This window comes from Aquarana catesbeiana, linkage group LG02 (assembly GCF_042186555.1).
Source record: "Aquarana catesbeiana isolate 2022-GZ linkage group LG02, ASM4218655v1, whole genome shotgun sequence".
NCBI classification, from domain to species: domain Eukaryota; kingdom Metazoa; phylum Chordata; class Amphibia; order Anura; family Ranidae; genus Aquarana; species Aquarana catesbeiana.
The window spans coordinates 688,303,594-688,322,940 of record NC_133325.1 but is presented as its reverse complement, the minus strand read 5'-3'; positions in this window follow the sequence as shown (position 1 = coordinate 688,322,940).

Here is a 19,347-nt window from a genome sequence, read left to right as displayed (position 1 = left end):
CTTTGTTTACCAGGCAGAAATTTTATGCATGGCTCCATCCACTATTCTAAAATGTGGTATAAATCTCTTATTTTTTGGATTGGTGGTGGAAATTACACATGAAGATCTCTTCTGTTTCATGAAGGCTCTACTGCAGAGGTTCTTAACCTTTTTTACGATTACAGACTGCCAAATGGATATGCCAAGAACATAAATTAAAACAGCGCACTAAAATTGAGTGATATTAGAAAACGATGTAGGACAATCTTGTCTAAGAAGATGTTAAAAAACAATGCAATGCTGTCCAATATTAAAGAATAAAAGTAAATCTTTAATAGTTACAAAAGTGTGTAACAATATATAAAACAACTGCGATATAGTGGTAAAGGGCTCATGGTTATATTAATACTTTCTCATCGAACCCGTGGTAATATCTCCTGGTGGGATTTGGAGAACATGACAGTAAACACGACTGTTTAGACAGATATTTGGAAATGAAGGGGTTACATTTATCAATAATGTGGTTCCATCCACCCCCCTTTCCCTAAACAAACATTAGGATTAAGAATCAATTTTCCCTTATACAACATCAGGGATAATAAAAATCCATTCCCATTTTGACAGGCAGGATTGCTGGTGTGATGTTGAGAATGTTCACCCCCCAGGGCCTCCCATTTCCACCCCAGGGTGGTCTATATCATAGACCATACTGTTGGTTACCTATCGGTTACCGTGCAGACAGCGCCCGCAAAGAACAGTAGTTTCGACCGGAGAACCCTGCAGGTCGATTACTAGCGCTACCTTGGTGCTCACTCTGGGATCATCGAGCAGGCAATCCACAACCACACCATGTTCTCCACATCCCACCAGGAGATATTACCACGGTTCTGGTGAGAAAGTATTGATACCATGAGCATATACCACCATATGGTAGTTGTTTTATATATTGTTACACACCTTTGTTACTAATAAAGATGTACTTTTATTCTTCAATATTGGACAGCATTGCATTGTATTTTAGCCTCTTCTTGGACAAGATTTTCCTATATCATTGGCTACTAACTATTGCTCAATTTTAGTGTTTTCATTTTTGTTTTTTGTTTGTATTACCTTGCTTCCACTCCCAGGAGGTTTATACAGTTGTCTCTGATACTAGTTGGTCCACCCGACTCCTTAGCGCTTAGCCCTACTCTGTTTTTTACAAACGGATAGGCCCCATATTCTCTTTACTGGACTCTTAAAATAACCATTATCACCTGTCCTATTAGGTACCAGTATAAGTTTACAAAATTACAGTAGTTTGAAACAGAAGCCACCACCTCCTCAAATTCATACACCTTCACTTATGGGTATTCTAGATGTCAGCCAAGGAGCCCATGTTCACTCCATGTGCTCAAGCCCAAGAGGATAATTGGACGCACACCGAAAAGGTCACTTCTTCAATACAACTTTGTTCAATCAGCTAGAAAACACGCTGACCTCCCCAACCTGGTGACCACCCTCCTGTGTGTTTTTCCTGGCTGGAACAATAAAGTTTTATATGAAGAAATTACCTCATCTGTGTGTGTTTGTTTGTCTTCCTGGGCTTAATGTCAGTAGTTTGGTTTTACTTTACATATGAATAGCTGGAAACAGAACAGCTGATATGTAGAACCAGATGTCTGTGGCCAGTGGCAACAATTTTGTATCATTGTGTCGTTAGCCCACCCAGTGAAGCACATGAAACAAAAGAAGTAAAGTTCCTGATGGTTTGATTGGAGCAGACCGTCTTGAACTAGGGTTACAGGAGCTGATGAGACTAGAGGGTATCTAATTTATGACATTAAAATAAATGATAAAAAAAATCTGTTGCAAGTAGGAGGCAGAAAAGATTTAGAGGTATCAGAAAGTGGCAAAGCTTTGTCTATTAGAACAGCCTAACATGCGGCCAGGACTGGGAGGTTTGCCGTTGCAGTGTAGTTACCTCTTAGTTCCTGCACTTTATACCTGCAGCAGTTTTTTTTTTTAAACCAGATTCTCCTCAAACTTCCAACTCACAGCTAGTCTCCCACACACCCCAGCCATTGGTAGTGCTCCCTCTTGATCACATGCAGTTGGCCAATAAAGGGCCTCTGTGTGAGACAAAGATCTGAGCCGCCATGCAACTAATGGTCAAGTCCAAACTCTATAAAGTGTATCTACTAAAAGAAAAATGGACAATGACCATGTTCAAGTCTGATTGACATAGGGAGGGGTCCCAGTAACCATTTGACCAACATCCAAGATAAAATGGTCACTAAATATTAGAAAGTCCTTGAGCACAGCCTGCATAAATTATATGTTTACCTGCACTGTTATGGAGCAAGCAGGGTAAATACAATTTTTACATACCTTGGAGAGCAAGTTTACAGAGTATCTTTTACTGCGACTGGTAACCAGAAATGATCTATACTATTAAAGCTGATTTCCAGCCTTCCCTTCAGTCTTACACAGATGTACTGACTCCTGCTAAGATTGCTTATCCTGATTTCACTGCACACTGTAAGCTTTTCGTAGGGTGCACCAGACGCTGCAGCAAGTCTGATAGAACCCACCTCATTTCCTGACTGGAGGATGTCCCCACATGCACTGTCCCTGGCCTCCCCATTTAATTCATTGGATTTCAGTTCTTTCAATCATGGTGGCTCAGCATTTAATGTGGGCATTACCTAGAGTGGCCCGCATGCCAATGCAGTCTGCCTAGGACTGACCAGTCTTACAGATTGGCATCCACTATTAAGCCATTTAAATACTTGCATACCCTCCCAAAAGCCAGCCCATTGCTTGCATCAGTGCTGAAGGCTTTTGCCTCAGTACATAGTGAAACACAGATATCCAGTGAAGATAATTATGCAATGAAAACAGAAAGGTATAGTTAAAAATTTCCCTAGCATGTTGATGAGGGGGGGAAAGGGAGGAACCGAGAAAGAGAAAAAATAAGAAGATTCAATTTCAGCTTAAAGAACTTTGGTGGTATTATTATTACTATTATACAGGATTGATTTAACACCAACATTTTGTACAGTGCTTTACAAAATAAAGGGAGACCCAGTACAAACACAATTCAATACAAAAGAATTTTGATCAGTTGCAGTATGGATAAGTTGCATTAATATTATTTTTCTTGGATACAGAAATAATACATCATTATTTTTATTGTTATTAATAAATACAATCATATTGATTTGGAGGAATCAGTAAACCTCAAAAGTATTTTAGCTTTTAGCAAAGATAGGCTTTTAAATGTACTATTTTTGTATTTTTCAGTCCTGTGCACTGTATCAGTGCTAGTCACATGGTTGTCACATGGTGGTCACATGGTATCCACGTGACTGGCCAGAAGCTTTCAGATGCGAAATAGCAATTATGGACGGGAGACAAAAAGTCTGATAATTATCGACCCAGAAAGGTTAGCGTAGAGGTTAATTTGTGCTTTTTCTACGTAGTAATAAAATTTTTTTGCATTTACATGCTAAATTTGGCATATGACTGTGTTAACCTTCAATTTCTATGAAAGGCATTGATCTGTCCATGTCCGGGTAGGTCCTCCATTAATATGGCAACTTTTTGCCTCCAGTGTTCATCATCATGAGGAAGCTTGTGCATTCATAACGACATAACCATATATGCATGAAAAAAATGGTCTTGGCTTTGTGCCTTCACATTTCCTCTGGTCAGAAATAGATTTCATTTTTCTATATTGTTCACTGAGTTCTCAGGCACAGAAGCTATCGTTTTGCTTCACAGGGCTTGTTCTCTGTAAGTACCTAATAGAAGTAGAGTGATTTCTGCTAACCATGTTCACTGCCTGGGGCTGTTGGCTCTAGTGATGACCTACATTCTGCTGTTTCACATGTATATCTGACAGTCCCATGACATACCCTCTAAGGACAGTATGGCCTTTCAGTGAGCACAGCTCAGTCACTATGCTGCATTCTGATGGGGTGCAGTGGCCTGGAATCTGCATTTTGCTATATATTACTGGCTGTGATGTGATTTATCACTCTTCTGTCTTTTACTTTAGCTCTGTTAAAGCTGGTCATTTGTGGCAAGATCTTAAGAAAGCTGGCCATACACAAGCAGATTGGACTGGCTGACACTTCTTCTCAACTTCTGGATGCCTGAACTGCACAGGTGGGGCGTCCATGTGATGACAAGATCTGACAGATATAAATGTGGCACCCATGCCTGTATACACAGAGGACAAAGGATTTCCTAAATCAGATGCCAAAGGATGCCTATTATCAAAAACCTTATATCATTCTATGAGGAAAAGAGTGAGGTCACTCAACCATTGTAGATTTTACACATTTCTGTAAGAAATAACTAACACTTAGAACACACATACACTTGTCATTCCATTCAAGCATTGTTGGCAGCTCTGCACATGCTCAGTTTGCAGTGTATTTTCTACCCTATGTACTTCCCCCTTATCACATCTGAGCAGCCCGTGTGACTGTAGAGTTACGCAAATACATGTGTAAGCTATAGAGCCCCGTCAAGGCACCCCAGTATTGGGTGCAAATGTGTGCAAACTAAACCTCTGTTTTTAACGCATACTGTTTGACAGGATAATTCAGGTGTTTGCAGGCTGATCGATAAGTTGAGCTGGGAATTTCTTTGATTTTGTTTTGCATGTGTTGCCCTTCCATATGCTCCTTTCTGCAAAGGCCACTTATAGGTGAGGGTAGTGACCATTTGTTTGTACTGTTGAAATATTGGTGAGGGGACACACTGGACACCTTTGCTGCGATGGTACTATATGTTGGGTGTCCAGTGCACCCTTGTGCCTTTAACCACTTCAGCCCCGGAAGGATTTACCCCCTTCCTGACCAGAGCACTTTTTACAAATTGGCACTGCGTCGCTTTAACTGCTAATTGCGCGGTCATGCAATGCTGTAACCAAACGAAATTTGCGTCCTCTTCTTCCCACAAATAGAGCTTTCTTTTGATGGTATTTGATCACCTCTGCCGTTTTTATTTTTTGCGCTATACACGGAAAAAGACCGAAAATTTTGAAAAAAAATGATATTTTCTACTTTTTGTTCTAAAAAAAATCCAATAAACTCAATTTTAGTCATACATTTAGGCCAAAATGTATTTGGCCACATGTCTTTGGTAAAAAAAATGTCAATAAGTGTATATTTATTGGTTTGCGCAAAAGTTATAGCGCCTACAATCTAGGGTACATTTTCTGGAATTTACACAGCCTTTAATTTATGACTGCCTATGTCGTTTCTTGAGGTGCTAAAATGGCAGGGCAGTACAAAACCCCCACAAATGACCCCATTTTGGAAAGTAGACACCCCAAGGAAATTGCTGAGAGGCATGTTGAGCCCATTGAATATTCATTTTTTTTGTCCCAAGTGATTGAATAATGACAAAAAAAAAAAAAAAAAATTACAAAAAGTTGTCACTAAATGATATATTGCTCACACAGGCCATGGGCACATATTTTGAATTGCACCCCAAAATACATTTAGCTGCTTCTCCTGAGTATGGGGATACCACATGTGTGGGACTTTTTGGGAGCCTAGCCGCATACGGGGCCCCGAAAACCAATCACTGCCTTCAGGATTTCTAAGGGCGTACATTTTTGATTTTACTCCTCACTACCTATCACAGTTTTGAAGGCCATAAAATGCCCAGATGGCACAAACCCCCCCCAAATGACCCCATTTTGGAAAGTAGACACCCCAAGCTATTTGCTGAGAGGCATGTTGAGTCCATGGAATATTTTATATTTTGACAAAAGTTGCGGGAATGTGACAATTTATTTATTTATTTTTTTTTTTTTTTGCACAAAGTTGTCACTAAATGATATATTGCTCACACAGGTCATGGGCATATGTGGAATTGCACCCCAAAATACATTCTGCTGCTTCTCCTGAGTATGGGGATACCACATGTGTGGGACTTTTTAGGAGCCTAGCCGTGTACGGGACCCCGAAAACCAATCACCGCCTTCAGGATTTCTAAGGGTGTACATTTTTGATTTCACTCTTCACTGCCTATCACAGTTTCGGAGGTCATGGAATGCCCAGGTGGCACAAAACCCCCCCAAATGACCGCATTTTGGAAAGTAGACACCCCAAGCTATTTGCTGAGAGGCATGGTGAGTATTTTGCAGCTCTCATTTGTTTTTGAAAATGAAGAAAGACAAAAAAAAAAATTTTTTTTTTCTTTTTTTAATTTTCAAAACTTTGTGACAAAAAGTGAGGTCTGCAAAATACTCACTATACCGCTCAGCAAATAGCTTTGGGTGTCTACTTTCCAAAATGGGGTCATTTGGGGGGGTTTGTGCCACCTGGGCATTCCATGGCCTCCGAGACTGTGATAGGCAGTGAAGAGTGAAATCAAAAATTTACGCCCTTAGAAAGCCTGAAGGCGGTGCTTGGTTTTCGGGGTCCCATACGCGGCTAGGCTCCCAAAAAGTCTCACACATGTGGTATCCCCGTACTCAGGAGAAGCAACAGAATGTATTTTGGGGTGTAATTTCACATATTCCCATGGCATGTTTGAGCAATATATCATTTAGTGACAACTTTGTGCAAAAAAAAAAAAAAAAAAAAAAAAATTTGTCTCTTTCCCGCAACTTGTGTCACAATATAAAATATTCCATGGACTCGACATGCCTCTCAGCAAATAGCTTGGGGTGTCTACTTTCCAAAATGGGGTCATTTGGGGGGGGGTTTGAACTGTCCTGGCATTTTATGCACAACATTTAGAAGCTTATGTCACACATCACCCACTCTTCTAACCACTTGAAGACAAAGCCCTTTCTGACACTTTTTGATTACATGAAAAAATTATTTTTTTTTGCAAGAAAATTACTTTGAACCCCCAAACATTATATATTTTTTTAAAGCAAATGCCCTACAGATTAAAATGGTGGGTGTTTAATTTTTTTTTTTCACACAGTATTTGCGCAGCGATTTTTCAAACGCATTTTTTGGGGAAAAAACACACTTTTTTACATTTTAATGCACTAAAACACACTATATTGCCCAAATGTTTGATGAAATAAAAAAGATGATCTTAGGCCGAGTACATGGATACCAAACATGACATGCTTTACAATTGCGCACAAACGTGCAGTGGCAACAAAATAAATACATTTTTAAAAGCCTTTAAAAGCCTTTACAGGTTACCACTTTAGATTTACAGAGGAGGTCTACTGCTAAAATTACTGCCCTCGATCTGACCGTCGCGGTGATACCTCACATGCATGGTGCAATTGCTGTTTACATTTGACGCCAGACCGACGCTTGCGTTCGCCTTAGCGCGAGAGCAGGGGGGACAGGGGTGCTTTTTTTTTTTTTTTTTTTTTTCTTTATTATTTTTTTGCTTTTTTATCTTATTTTAAAACTGTTCCTTTCATTTTTTTTTTTTTTTAATCATTTTTACTGTTATCTCAGGGAATGTAAATATCCCCTATGATAGCAATAGGTAGTGACAGGTACTCTTTTTTGAAAAAATTGGGGTCTATTAGACCCTAGATTTCTCCTCTGCCCTCAAAGCATCTGACCACACCAAGATCGGTGTGATAAAATGCTTCCCCAATTTCCCAATGGCGCTATTTACATCCGGCGAAATCTAAGTCATAAAATGCTCGTAGCTTCCGGTTTCTTAGGCCATAGAGATGTTTGGAGCCACTCTCGTCTCTGATCAGCTCTATGGTCAGCTGGCTGAATCACCGGCTGCATTCTCAGGTTCCCTGTTGAGACAGGAGAGCCAGAGAAAAACACGGAAGACGATGGGGGGGGGGGGGCATTCTCTCTGCTTGTAAAAGCAGTCTAGAGGCTAATTAGCCGCTAGGATTGCTTTTACATGAAAGCCGACCGCTGGCTGAAAAGAATGATACCAAGATGATACCTAAACCTGCAAGCATCATTCTGGTATAACCACTCAAAGTCGTGAATGCTGTACCTGAAGACAAAAATATGGCTAACAATAAAGCACAGTAAACGGTAAAGTATAAAAAACTGCATACCTGAAAAGCAAACATGATAAAACATAATAACAATAAAACATTGCAGAATAGAATACAGTAAAAAAGAGCAGAACAATAGAGAGAATAGAGAGAGAGAGAATAGAGAGAGAACAATAAAACGACAACTATTATTTTTTATTTTATATTTTTGTTTGTGTTTTTTTTTTTTTTACACTTTTTTTGTAACTGTACCTTTTGTAACTGTAACCGGTTCCAGGTTCGGGTCTCTCAAAATGCGATGGCATCTTGGGAGACCCTGTGAAAGTGTGTCCTAGTCTGTGCAATGCTGTACCCTACGCTAATACTCAGCTAGTGAATGGTAGCGTTCAAAACATTCACCAATGCAAAGACCAGGATTGTCAGGACAGGAGGGACAATAATAGCGGGTGTCACGCCTATATCCGCGCTTACTGCAGACACGACATCTTTTTTGGGGGGTTCGCTGGGTAGGGGTACTCGGGAGGACATAAAAATGCCTCTCATGCAGCCGACTGCATTTGGTTGGGGATGTGAATGGGGGAAGTATGGGCGCTGCAGAAGTGGTGGGTTCCCAATTAGGATTGGCGAATGCAGCAGGAAGGGCACTATGGGCACGACGGGCCTGTGTTTGTCTTCTTGGTGGCAGCGGGACACTATTTGTGCTTGCCACCTCACCAGCTTGAACTGCACTTATGGGACTCTCCACGTCACCAAGTGTTACTGCAGTGCTGGTTTGACTACGACCGGGGTGTACTAGGCCGCTGGCGCTTGCCAGTTCACCAAAACGCTACCAAAAAAACTGTTAACGATCGCAGGGATCAGGCCTGACTCTGCGAACGCTGCAGTTATGCGTTTAGTGTTTTGTAAGTGACAGTGATCGATCGATACTGCACTTGGGTGGGCTGGGCGGAGGGACAAAACGCAGGTGCTAGCAGGTATCTGGGCTGATCCCACTAACACTGCGTTTTTGGGAACCCTAAACTGCTGGGGATGCCAGTATAGATCCGATCGGATCAGATATTGATCAGTTCAGATACTATACCACTAAGGGAGGTGTACGGTGCGTGCGTGGGTGTTAGCGCTACTGGCACTAACCTGACGCTGCCTGGGGCTGGTGCTTGCCAGTTCACCAAAACGCTACCAAAAAAACTGTTAGCGATCACAGGGATCAGGCCTGACTCTGCGAACGCTGCAGTTATGCGTTTAGTGTTTTTTTAAGTGACAGTGATCGATCGATACTGCACTTGGGTGGGCTGGGCTGGGCCAGGCGGAGGGGCAAAACGCAGGTGCTAGCAGGTATCTGGGCTGATCCCGCTAACACTGCGTTTTTGGGAATCCTAAACTGCTGGGGACGCTAGTATAGATCTGATCGGATCAGATATTGATGCGTTCAGATACTATACCACTAAGGGAGCTGTACGGTGCGTGGGTGTTAGCGCTACTGGCACTAACCTGACGCTGCCTGGGGCTGGTGCTTGCCATTTCACCAAAACGCTACCAAAAAAACTGTTAGTGATCGCAGGGATCAGGCCTGACTCTGCGAACGCTGCAGTTATGCGTTTAGTGTTTTGTAAGTGACCGTGATCGATCGATACTGCACTTGGGTGGGCTGGGCCGAGCCGGGCGGAGGGGCAAAACGCAGGTGCTAGCAGGTATCTGGGCTGATCCCGCTAACACTGTGTTTTTGGGAACCCTAAACTGCTGGGGACGCTAGTATAGATCTGATCGGATCAGATATTGATCCGTACAGATACTATACCACTAAGGGAGGCGTATGCTGCGTGCGTGGGTGTTAGCGGTACTGGCGCTAATCTGACGCTGCCTGGGGCGATGCATATCACCGCCGGGCGATCAGGGGGCTAAATCTTTATTCGGTAATAAACGGCGGGTGCCCTGACACTATAAAAAATAAACAAACTAACCAGCGTCACCCGTAACGGTTATACAGTGATCAGTGGTGAAAGGGTTAACTAGGGGGCAATCAAGGGGTTAAAACATTTATTAGGTAGTATATGGGGGTCCCTGTCGCTATAAAACGCTGACGGCGAACCTAAATATTTACCTCACTAACTAGCATCACCAGCGACACTAATACAGCGATCAGAAAAATGATCGCTTAGCGACACTGGTGACGGGGGGTGATCAAGGGGTTAAAACTTTATTAGGGGGGGTTAGGGGGGTACCCTAGACCTACAGGGGGCCTAACACTCACTGCCCTGACACTAACTGTCACAAACTGACACCAATACAGTAATCAGAAAAAAAAAAAAAAAAAAACCTGCTGGTGTCAGTTTGTGACAGGGGGGGGGTGATTGGGGGGGGATCGGGGGGCGATCGGGGGGGGGATCGGGGTGTAATGTGTGCCTGGCATGTTCTACTGTGTGTGTAGTGTGTTGTGCACTCACATTTCAGTCTTCTCTCCTCGGCCCGGAACGGAAAATACCGAGCCGAGGAGAGATGACATCATTTCCTCTGCCTCTGTGTACAATACAGAGGCAGGGAAATGATCCCATTGGCTGGGAGCGATCGCGAGGGGGGGGCCACGAATGGATGGCCTCCCCCTCACCTCCGATCGCCGGGGGACATTTGCCGACCGCCGCAGGCACCGGGGGGGGGTCCGATCGGACCCCCCACCCGCGGGCAGGCAAGGACGTACATGTAAGTCCTTTTGCCTGCCCGTGCCATTCTGCCGACGTATATAGTCGTGCGGCGGTCGGCAAGTGGTTAAGAAGGGGTGGGCTCCACCAGGCTCACCTGCCCTCTGCCTATCCATTATAATGCATGTGCTTCCACCATGGAGGCTCTTAAAATTTTGAATTAGGACTACAGAAACTACTGGGGTGCCTTGAAGGGGCCTGTAGCTTAGACATGTATTTGCAAATGTGTGCAAACTAAACCCCAGTTTTTAACACATATTGTTAGGATAATTCATTTGGTTGCAGGCTGGTTGCACCCTGCTGTTTTTAACGCATTCTGTTAGACAGGATAATTTAGTTTATAAAAAAGAAGATTGCGTAAACCTAAAAACACATTATTAAATAATCATACAAAAACACGTAACATGTGAGTGAATCAGTCCATGTGAATCAATTGTTAATAATGTGTTAAAAAGTCCCAAAAAAACACAAAAAATGGTTTTAAAAATGTGACAAATGAAAGCATTTTCTGATTATTTTGTTACAAAAGTCCCAAATCACACGAAAAAAATGAAGTAACAATGCAGGCAACTTCTGGTGCAGTACCTAGAAATCTGCAATGGCAACTGGTCAGTAATTTATATCCAAGCGGAGAAGTAAGCTAAAAAGCCAGATGGCCTCTTACTGGACACAGCGAACCCCAAGTTATAGGGATCAAGCTCGCCTGATATGCACAGTAATCAGCTGTGATGTTCCATCTGGTCCACTCCAAACACTAGCCACTCTCCTCCGTCAAGGACAACAAGACGTTTTAGTAAATTTTCCACCTTCTAGTTACTCTGCTCATCCAGTATGTATAAAAGATTTAGAAGAAAGGGAACTTCATGGTGCCGTAAATAATGGTAGTTTATTCCATAAAATTATTTCCTAAGCACAGAGAAGAAATACGATTCAAAGACACAGTCACAGGTTTTCAGATTGCCAGTAGGTGCGTGGTGACATCACAAGATTCTCTCCAACTGACGTGTTTCCCTGTAACAAGCATCGACTGTTCGCAGTCGATGCTTGTTACAGGGAAACGTGTAAAAGCTTACTTCTCCACTTGACCAGTTGCCTTTGCAGATTTATAAATGCTGCACCAGAAGTTGCCTTCATTGTTACTTCATTTTTTCCGTGTGATTTGGGACTTTTGTAACAAAATAATCAGAAGTTGCTTTCATTTGTCACATTTTTTTAAAACCATTTTTTGTGTTTTTTATGTTTTTTTGGGACTTATTAACACATTATTAACAATTGATTCACATGGACTGATTCACTCACCTGTTATGTGTTTTTGTATGATTATTTAATAATTTGTTTTTAGATTTGCGCAATCTTTTTTCTATCTATATATGTTAAATTAGGTATTTAATTCTTGGAGATAGCAGCATACATATACACATATTTTTTCATTTTTTATTCACTTATAATATTTTATACTATACAATATTGAACAACCTTTGAATATAGAATATAGAACAACCTTCTTGATCCCCTTCAATCTGGATTTCGCCCTCAACACTCCACAGAAACTGCTCTTTTAAAACTCACAAATGACCTACTAACTGCTAAAACCAACGGACACTATTCTGTACTTCTGGACCTTTCAGCTGCCTTAGACACGGTTGACCACCCCCTCCTCAAAAAAAACCTTTACTCCCTTCCGTGACTGTGCTCTTCAGTGGCTCTCATCCTACCTATCCCAACGTACCTTCAGTGTTACTTACAATTCTACTTCCTCCACTCCTCTTCCCTTCTCCGTCGGGGTCCCCCAAGGTTCTGTTCTTGGACCTCTTTTATTTTCAATCTACACCTCTTCCCTGGGTCAGCTGATAGCCTCTCACGGCTTTCAATATCATTTCTACGCTGATGACACACAAATCTATCTCCCCACCCCTTAACTGATTCCATCAGTCTCCTCACGCATCACTAACTTACTAACTGACATATCTGTATGGATGTCACACCACTTCCTCAAACTCAACTTGTCCAAAACCGAGCTTATAATATTTCCTCCCCCACGTGCCTCTTCCCCAGATTTGTATGTCAAGAGCAATGGCACAACCATCCACCCCTCCTCACATGTCAGGGTGCTAGGTGTTATCCTGGATTCTGAACTCTCCTTTTGGCCCCACATCCAATCACTTTCCAAAGCTTGCCGCCTCAACCTCCGCAACATCTCTAAACTACGTCCCTTTCTAACCAATGAAACCACAAAGCTCCAGATTCACTCCCTGGTTATCTCTCGCCTCACTACTACAACTCTCTCCTAATTGGCTTACCTTTAAATAGACTATCCCCCTTCAGTCCATCATGAATTCTGCTGCCAGACTCATCCACCTTACAAACCGCTCAGTGTCTGCTACCCCTCTCTGCCAATCCCTCAATTGGCTGCCACTCGCCTAACAAATTAAATTCAAAATACTAACAATAAGTTACAAAGCCATCCACAACTCTGCCCCCAGTTACATCACTAGCCTAGTCTCAAAATACCAACCTAATCGCCCTCTCCGTCCCTCCCAAGACCTCCTGCTCTCTAGCTCCCTCATCACCTCCTCCCATATTCGCCTCCAGGACTTCTCCCAAGCCTCGCCCATCCCCTGGAATTCCCTACCCCAATCTGTCAGACTGTCTCCAAATGTATCCACTTTTAGGCGATCCCTGAAAACTTTCCTCTTAAGAGAAGCTTATCCTGCCTCCATCTAACAACTGCACTATTTTCTCCATTTGCTCATCCCCCACAGCTATTACCCTTTTGTATAACTTGACCCTCCCTCCTAGATTGTAAGCTCTAACAAGCAGGGCCTTCTGATTCCTCCTGTATTGAATTGTATTGTAATTGTACTGTCTGCCCTAATGTTGTAAAGAGCTGCGTAAACTGTCGGCGCTATATATATCCCGTATAATAATAATAATAATATTGATCACATTATTAGGTTTGGTGAGCGCAGAATAACAAAACTATATACCTTTGACAGGATAATTTGGTTGGTTGCAGGCTGATCAGTAAGTTGAGCTGGGAATTTCTTTGGTTTTGTTTTGCAGGCATAGGTATGGGGTCTATAATAACAAATAAAAAAGTGAATGGGGGAGGGGGGTTTGTAAAAAAAAAAAAAAAAAAAAAAAGAAAAAGCTAAAATTCAGCTTTAGATGTACTTCAGGAAGTAGTGAGTGCGGAAGTTGAGCAGCACTGGCTTCAGGATGTACACTCCCACTGGATTACACAGAACTCAAATGAAAGGAAATTGAATGAACTTTCTGATTTTCGAGCAAGAGTATTAATAGTTCACTGATAGAATTGGGCCAAACATCAAGCGATTCGGTTCTTGCCAGAACTCTCGAACATTGCAAAAGTTCGGACCTGAACCACGAACCCTATTAAAGACTATAGGACCCAAACTTGAATAACCAAAAGAGCCCATTTTGAGGCTTATATGTAAGTTATTGCCAATAAAAAGGGTATGGGGGCCCGGGTACTGCCCTGCGGGGACATGTATCAATGCAAATCTTTTTTTTTAAAAGATAGTTTTTACAGGAGCAGTGATTTTAGTGATGTTTAAAGTGAAACAATAAAAATTAAATATTCCTTTAAATTATAGTGTCTGGGGGGTCCTCTTAGTCTGCCTTAAAGTGGTGCATCTGTATCGTGTATAAAACTTGCTGCAGCAAAACTGACACATATAAAGAAAAAAATGACATTTAAATTTCCGGCAATACAATTCCATTGCCGGAAATACAAAAATTTTAAAAAAATGGCGTGGAGGTCCCCCCAATCCATACCGGACCCTTATCCAAGCATGCAGCCCAGCAAGTCACGAAAGAGGGGGGATGGGCAAGTGCCCCCCCCTCCTGAACCATACCAGGCCACATGCCTTTAACATGGGGACAAGGGCCTCTTCCCAACAACCCTGGGCGGTGGTTGTGGGGGTCTGCAGGCAGGGGGCTTATCGGAATCTGGAAGCCCCCTTTAACAAGGGGCCCCCATGTTGAGGGCATGTGGCCTGGTATGGTTCAGGAGGGGGGGCGCTCACTCGCCCTCCTCTTTCCTGACCTGCCGGACTGCATGCTCGGATAAGGGTCTGGTAGGGATTTTGGGGGGACCCCATGCCGTTTTTTATCTTTTTATTTTGGCGTGTTTTCCTTAAAATCCATACCAGACCCTAAGGGCTTGGTATGGATTGGGGGGGGGGGGGCGCCATTTTTTTCACTGTTTTCTATTGCCAGCAATGTTTTTTTTTTTTTTCTTTCAGCTGTCAATAGAGAAGCCCTTTTAGATGGCACAATGTTCGGCCCCAACTTTTGCTTGGCTCAAACTGTTCGCCCAACTCTATTCACTGATTGTTTTCACTTTTTGCCTGGAATTGGTGGAACAGGGGCCTACTGACCTTGTACAGGATGGCCACTGGCAGTTAAGGTCTAAAATAATGCAATAAGTTATATGGGTACCCATGGCTTTTTTTCTAAGAGAATAAGTGCAGGAAATCCCCCTTTCTGAGTCATCCTTCATCTCTGCCACCTACCCACCTCTGAGCACCGTCCCTTGATTTCCCCCTCTATCCACCTCTCTGTACCAACCCATTTAGAGAATACAGAACAAAGTGTTCTGTGTTATTAAAGTGTTTGTTACCCCAACATTTCAAATTCCTTATATGTGCCTGCTGCACCATGTACTTGTATGAAAAAAGTATCCTGTTCTCTTTTTATTGCTTCCTTTATGTGAAATCCCTGGTGTTACTGCCAGGCCATCTGCTTTCCTATGAAAAACTGACCACACTAAGCAGGAGAACACACCATGATCACTTCTCTAGCTATGCTGGAAACTCAGTGTACTCTACTCCAATGACCAGACTTGTCCTGACACCCCCCCCCCCACCCCCTCTACACAGCCATTCACTGGGAAGCTCTGTGTACTGTTGCTTCTCCTCCCCCCAGCTCTTATGCAGCTGAGAACAGAGGGAATGTGATCACTTATAAAAAGATCTGAAAAAAAGGTATTTATAATGGTTTTTTATATCTATGCACAAAGGTTTTGCCTTTAATTTCTATTTTAAACTGAATGGGCTATTTTATAGTGTGATCATTTACAATCACTTTCAGTAATTTGTATGGAATTTGATAGACCCCACCCCAGCAACAATCAACCCCCAGCAACAGTAGATTCCCCACACAATAGCTCCCCCAGCAACAATGGACCCCCCAGGACAAAATACCACCCAAGCAACAATAGACCCCCAGCAGCAACAACGTACCTCCCAGCAGTCAACATCAATAGACCCTCCAGCAGCCAGCAGCAATAGACCTCTCTCTCCTCAACAGTAGATCCCTCCTAACAACAATTGACTACCCCAGCAACATTAGACCCCCTGCCAGAAACAATAAACCCCCACAAAAAAGCAAATCCCCACCAGAGACAATAGATCCCCCAGCAAGCAGCATTAACAGACCCTCAAGCACACCACAGCACTTCTTGCCATAAAGTACATTCAGTGCTGGAGGTGCTGGAACTGCATTTCCCTGTGTTCCCGCTGAAAAAAAAGCCCTGTGGGTACCAATAAATAAGTCTAACAATGTCCAAGCACCTGTGGTTGCTAATTGTTCTTCTTTACATTAATGTTAATATTTTTTATGATTTTTGCTTATATGCCATTACAGACTTGCACACTTTTCTTGCTATAGTTTCATTAAAAAATTAGTTCATGGAACACAGATCTGTATTTTTATAAGCAGAATTTCAATTTTCTCCAACTCTTCCTGTTTCTTTTTTTCAGTTTGTTTTTTAATTTGTTCATTATCAATATAGTACTTTATTGTATAGTATGCAACCATGCACAAACAATCTTCATAGCGTTTGCTATTGTTATAGCTGTATTATTGGCAGATGCATACTTGTGTTTGCATACAATTTGCATGAAGTTTAAATTATGGTTGGTAAAGAGATTATTGGTAAGTATACTATGACTTTGTCATTGTAAAGTCTCCTAGTGCTTTTCCTATAGGACAAAACACAGCATCCTCTTGTCCCTAAGTATGCAAACCATGCTGAGAGCTAGAGGCAGCAGAGAGGAAGGGGGAGGAGGGTAACATATGTTAGGCAACAATGGTGACTTTGTGCTATGGATAAAATGCTCAGGATTTCGTCATTACAAGAGGCAGTTTACCAAAGAAACCATCATCAAAGACACACATTCAAATGTTCTTTTGTTTCTCGTTTCGAATTCTAAGCAACAGTTGCATACATTTACACTAAGCCTGTTTTTTTTTCTTTTTCATCCTTTAAAGGAATACTCCACTTTGACAAAAATAAATGCTATCATGACCTTTGTATAGCAAGCTGTTGCTGTCTGTGATTTCCCATAACACACAAAAATTGAAAGTTTCATCTCTTAGAAAACCTGGCAACTAAAGGAAATCTGTCCAGTTTGTAAATGGATAGCTATACCTCTTTAGGTTTTTGGTTTACTACTGCAGAGCTTGAAGTCAAATTACAGATTCCGCAATGGGAATGGGTACAAATTATAAATACTAAGCCATATATTTTAGTGATAAAAAAGGCCATAGGATTTCTTAATAATATGCTGACCAGTGGCGGCCCGTCCGTAGGGAGCGCACGCAGTGGTGTTGGCGGGGGGGGGGCTCACCGTGGCTGAAGCCCTGAGTGGGTCCCCAAAAAGCCCCGTGTCTCGAGTGGGCACCGTTCTATTAACAGCCCCGAGTGCTGCCGAGCGGGGACCAATCTTATCCTGAGCGCCACCAAGTGCGGCCGAGTCACATAGCAGGTCCCACCTTCTGGAGCCTGCAGCGCTGATGGACGTCCCACTGGTCCAATGGTGGGACCGCAGGACATGTGACATCCATCAAAGGCACTGCAGGCTCCAGAAGGCGGGAATTAAAATGCGGCCGCCGCGTGAGATCCCTGCTCGGCTCTCCTCCTCTCCTCCGGTTGCCTGCTGTGATAATGGGCGCGCACCGCACACCATGGCTGAGCTGCTGCTGCAGGACACATGAAGTCTCCTGGACAGGTAGGTTAGTGTGTGTCACTACCGTCAGTGTATGTAGGTCAGTGCGTGTCAGCTAGATAGGTCAGTGTATGTCAGGTAGGTAGGTCAATGTATGTATGTCAGGTAGGTAGGTCAGTGTGTCAGGCAGGTAGGTCAGTGTATGTATGTCAGGTAGGTCAGTGTGCCAGGCAGGTAGGTCAAAGTGTCAGGCAGGTAGGTCAGTGTTTGTATGTCAGGTAGGTCAGTGAATGTCAGGTAGGTCAGTGTATGTATCTCAGGTAGGTCAGTGTGTCAGGCAGGTAGGTCAGTGTGTCAGGCAGGTGAGTTTAGTGGTCAGCATTGATGGGCACCGGTAAGCCAGGCAGCAAGTGAGCTCACCCCACCCGCCACACAACCCCACCTCCCAGCCAAAAATCCCAGCGCCGCCGCCGCAATCTTTTTGGCTCTATACACCATCACAATGGATTTGAAATGAAACGACCAAGATGTACTTTAACTGCACACTTTCAGCTTTAATTTGAAGGTATTTACATCCAAATCAGGTGAACGGTGTAGGAATTACAACGGTTTGTATATGTGCCTCACGCTTTTTAACGGACCAAAAGTAATGGGACAGATTAGCAATCATCCATCAAACTTTCACTTTTGATATACTTGGTTGCAAATCCTTTGCAGTCAATTACAGCCTGAAGTCTGGAATGCATAGACATCACCAGACGCTGGGTTTCATCCCTGGTGATTCTCTGCCAGGCCTCTACTGCAACTGTCTTCAGTTCCTGCTTCTTCTTAGGACATTTTCCCTTCAGTTTTGTGTTCAGCAAATGAAATGCATGCTCAATTGGATTCAGGTCAGGTGATTGACTTGGCCATTGCATAACATTCCACTTCTTTCCCTTAAAAAACTCTTTGGTTGCTTTCGCAGTATGCTTCGGGTCATTGTCCGTCTGCACTGTGAAGCACCGTCCAATGAGTTCTAAAGCATTTTGCTGAATATGAGCAGATAATATTGCCCGATACACTTCAGAATTCATCCTGCTGCTTTTGTCAGCAGTTACATCGTCAACATCATCAATAAATACAAGAGAACCAGTTCCATTGGCAGCCATACATTCCCATGCCATGACACTACCACCACCATGCTTCACTGATGAGGTGGTATGCTTTGGATCATGAGCAGTTCCTTTCCTTCACCATACTCTTCTCTTCCCATCACTCTGGTACAAGTTGATCTTGGTCTCATCTGTCCATAGGATGTTGTTTCAGAACTGTGAAGGCTTTTTTAGATGTTGTTTGGCAAACTCTAATCTGGCCTTCCTTGTTTTTGAGGCTCACCAATGGTTTACATCTTGTGGTGAACCCTCTGTATTCACTCTGGTGAAGTCTTCTCTTGATTGTTGACTTTGACACACATATACCTACCTCCTGGAGAGTGTTCTTGATCTGGCCAACTGAAGGGTGTTTTCTTCACCAGGGAAAGAATTCTTCCGTCATCCACCACAGTTGTTTTCCGTGGTCTTCCGGGTCTTTTGGTGTTGCTGAGCTCACAGATCTCAAACTTACTGACATATCGGTATGGATGTCACATCACTTTCTCAAACTCAATCTCTCTAAAACTGAGCTTGTTATATTTCCTCCTTCCCGGCCCCCCCCCTCATGAATTTACCATTAAGATCAACAGCACAACCATTGGTCCCTCCACACATGC